Source organism: Coptis chinensis, chromosome 1, assembly GCF_015680905.1.
Source record: "Coptis chinensis isolate HL-2020 chromosome 1, ASM1568090v1, whole genome shotgun sequence".
Taxonomy (NCBI): Eukaryota; Viridiplantae; Streptophyta; class Magnoliopsida; order Ranunculales; family Ranunculaceae; genus Coptis; species Coptis chinensis.
This window is the reverse complement of record NC_141456.1, coordinates 47,728,424-47,732,016: the sequence shown is the minus strand read 5'-3', so window position 1 is coordinate 47,732,016 and position 3,593 is coordinate 47,728,424. Positions and strand designations below refer to the sequence as shown.

At 39.3% G+C, this 3,593-nt stretch overlaps 1 pseudogene; it reads left to right on the top strand.

Annotated features, from left to right (window-relative positions):
- The first annotated feature begins 1,232 nt into the window (after positions 1–1,232).
- Positions 1,233–1,325, top strand: LOC147524329 (small nucleolar RNA R71; annotated as a pseudogene).
- Positions 1,326–3,593: the final 2,268 nt, after the last annotated feature.

Here is a 3,593-nt window from a genome sequence, read left to right as displayed (position 1 = left end):
TCCTCATAATTTGTATCCCTAGTTAACACGGCTAATTTTTGTGGAAACGGTGGTTTCGCTTTGTATTTAGCAATGGTATCACCCGGATGTTTAACCGCGGCTTTTGTTTCTTAGGTTGTGTTGTAAGAACCGGGTACCTCTACAAAATGTAGACTCTTCAGCTTCTATTTCAAGATCTAGTAAAATAAAGGTGTAGGGGCGATCGAAGGGGTAACTATAGGCATAGTTACTTTTATTATCAACCACTCGCCGTAACGGAGAGTGGTGATGGCCTTTAGCTCACCTACATTTTCATATTCATTACTAGTATTATCGGTTACCTCAAAGGCTGTATTTGTTGTTTTAGTATTAGGTATTATGCGACACTGAAAACACACCTTTGGGTTGGGCTTTATCTTGAGCCAACCGCTGCGTTAAATTATTAATGGATTGTAGAAGTTGCCGGTTAGATTGAGCCATGGTTTGGAAAAGTTTTGGCTCACTTGTATGAAGGTGTCAAGACGATCCGACAAGGGTGTAGTAGTCACGGGTGGTGGACCGAACTATTTCACATGAATTATTTATGGGTGGATTTTGATAGTTAATATTTATCTAACGATACCTCTATTAGCATTATAATTATTATAATTACCTTGACTTTGTGCTTGACCTTGTCGAGGTTGCACTTGGTTGTTATAATTATTGAAATTCCCCGACCTCGCCCTTGTCGTAGCGGGCTTGGTTAAAGCCGCATGAGGCCTAACATATTGATTATTGTACCCTCGAGGTATGACGGTTGGTTATTTCTCCAACCGGTTGGGATTTTGTCTCCAAAGGGCTTAGGTTCACTATTAATAGAACAAGCCCGCTCATAGGCTATAGGACGTGGGAGTCGGGATGCCTCGTGGCTCCAAATGAAACTACATGGATTTGAATTTACATTCATGACGGGATAGGATTTTGTTGTACGTAAAATGGCCTCTACCTTTTAGTGAGTGATTCGATTAGAGTTTTAAGCTCGAATCGTTTTTAATTTCAAACATACCGCGGCCTTAATCAGATTTGATGAACTAGCGAGCGCGGATATCATCACTACCCCCCCCCGCCAGTATTTTGCTTAGTTTGATCCTCTAAAAATTTATAAGCCTCCGAGGCTCCTTTGCTTAAGAAACTACCCCATTCATTATGTCTAGGACTTCTTTATGGTGGTGTAGAAGTCCTTTGAAAAGGCACCTAACTAACGGTCTTTCGCTAAGTTATGATGTGGACACTCTATAAGGAGATCGGTGAAACGATTCCAAGCCTCAAAATGATTCATGAGGATTTTGTCGAAAAGAAATGAATCTTGGAAAGCATCTCTCATCCGTTTTAGGGGTGGGTAAAAATGTTCCATAAACAACTCCAACAAGTTTAGCCCACGAGTCCACGTAATTAGGGCGCTAGCGCTTAACCAAGACGCCTTTATCGGGTAAGGTGAAAGGGAATACCCTAAGTTTAATTTGTTCCGCACCAACCGTAGGATGGTGGAATGTTGTTAGGACTTGTTCAATCCTACGATGTAGCCGATAAGGTTTTTCATGGTCTAATCTATGAAAACGGGTAACAAATTAAAAATATTTGGGGGATTCGAAATCCCCCAATCGGTCCGTCTAGAACGATGCAAGATTTGGGACTATCGCCAAGGCTTTGTTTGTAGAAGTCGAGAGAGGAGTCTCTTCTTCGGGCATCAGGTCGTGATGTGTGTGAAATAGTAGCTAGAGGTGTAGTGGGTGGTATACTAGATAGACTTGTTTGTTGACGCTGTTGTGTAATTACGCTCTGTGTTTTTGTTCGCCGCACCTTTAATCTCATACAAGGCTAAAACCAAACTTAGCTAAACACATCAACACTCCAAACAATTCCGATATACTAGTATAAACCTCTAACAGAGATGCGAGGTGAAGAAAGGAATACCTGATTAGGCCCTTGCTTTCACTTATGAATAAAGCGCCTTTGTTTACGCTGTTCGCTGTGTATAACAAGTTAGAACACTAAAAATATGAAAATCAAAGTTCGAATCAAAACCGTCGAACCGAAAAAATTTGCTGGCGCCGGTCGCTGCAGATAGCGCTGGCGCTACCCCGGTAACTTGGTATTCCGTGAGTTTAAGGGCGGTCGCTCCACATAAAGCGGTCGCTCTTGCTCCAGCTATTAAGCAGTGCGCTCTGCTAGAAGGCCGCTCGCCAAGGTTATTTTGTCGGAACTTTCCAACGCTTGAATCGATAACCACAAAGCATGAATCAAACACGGGCGGGTGGGTTAAATGGGACTTTAAGAAAAGTACTAACACTACTGAAAACAATAATGAAAAGTGAAACTAAGATATATGGCCATTTGATAAACGATAAAATTGAATAGTCTACCTACTAAAATGAACGATGAAACTCAAAACGTAAGTAAACTAAACTATCTTATGATCCTATATGCTTATCAAAGGTTTCTACTCTCAATCCTATGAGATATAGTGGAGTAGAGTGATTCGCTCCACTCCTAGTCCTTCCTCAAGATGCCGTGGTTATCACGTGTAATTACTCTACTTAAGGTCTAATGAGAGATTTACTTAAAAGGCAACTAGACTACGATGCAACTACCCACAAGATGCAACTAGTCGGTTATCAAAATAACTAAGGGAATGCTACGTTGATTCGATGATAAGGAGTTGAGGGGGATTGATTCCACCTTAACTCGACTTAATCCTATTAACGATTTAATCGTCAGAATCCGAATTGAATCGCTTCGCAAAACAATTGGTTCTTCCTAATCCCTAATTACACATGGCATTCCTACCAATTCATAACTAGCATGTGAATGACTAAACCCATTCTCATGGTGAACTAATCGCTTCTAGAGTGGAAAGGAAATTACGACGATTCTACGATAGTCGAATCAAGCTTTCATCAAGGCTTCTCAACCCCCTCTAATGGAGGTTTAGCCGAGAATCATTACGCAAATCATTTCCGATTAAAGTTAAACTAAACATGATATAAATAATTGAAATTTACTAATCTAAATTAAACAATAATTAAAATCTAATTAATAATTAAGAATTGAATAACAAGTAGTAAATGAATCGGATCTAACACAAATGTAAATGACAAGAATCGAAATTTAACAACTAGCTATTTTATTAATCAAACTAATTAAGAGTAATGATTCTAATAGTTTAATCTAAAACAAGAATTGATTTGAAATTAAACTTAATTAAAAACAATTAAATCTAGATCTAGTAAGCTATTCTATTGGCTACTTTCTATTCTAAGCTCCTTTATTTTCTAACCTAAAAATCTACTATTCTCTACTAAAAATCTACCATTAACAAAGAGAGCTAAGCTTTTGTTTTTATACTTTCAGATCCAAAATCGTCCATGGGCATGAGCCATGTTTTTTGCCCGAAATTAGCCCAAAACCCAATTCTTTCAAATTCAAAAAAGGCCTCTTCAGCTGCAGTTGGCTTCAACAGACTTTTCGTCCACTTTTGCTCCTCTGATTGGATCACGTCTTAGACTATTGGAAAGCTCTTTTCCGAGCGGTCGCTTTGACATAAGGTAGGCCCCATTCCGGGTCCTGAGTCCAAA